Here is a 301-nt window from a genome sequence, read left to right on the forward strand (position 1 = left end):
CATTCATCTGTTAAGCCCCAGCCTACCTCCCATTGATGGGGAAAGGACCAGAAGTAATGAATGCAACGCAAACAAGGATGTGGACACCTAGTGTACTCAATTACTGGGGTCAGGGTAAGGTTGAAAAAAACGTCTGGTATCTCTGCTGCCAAGCTGTGCTTCCAAATGTTGTGTTTCCATAATGAGAGAGGAATTTCATATTCCTCTCTCATTAGAAAACAAGTGGTGGTGGCTATTTTTTCAATAAAGAAATGCAAGAATGTCAGGCTCATCAGGCAAGACTTGTTCAGAACCTGGTGGT

This window comes from Propithecus coquereli, unplaced genomic scaffold (assembly GCF_000956105.1).
Source record: "Propithecus coquereli isolate 6110/MARCELLA unplaced genomic scaffold, Pcoq_1.0 Scaffold3289, whole genome shotgun sequence".
Lineage (NCBI taxonomy): Eukaryota > Metazoa > Chordata > Mammalia > Primates > Indriidae > Propithecus > Propithecus coquereli.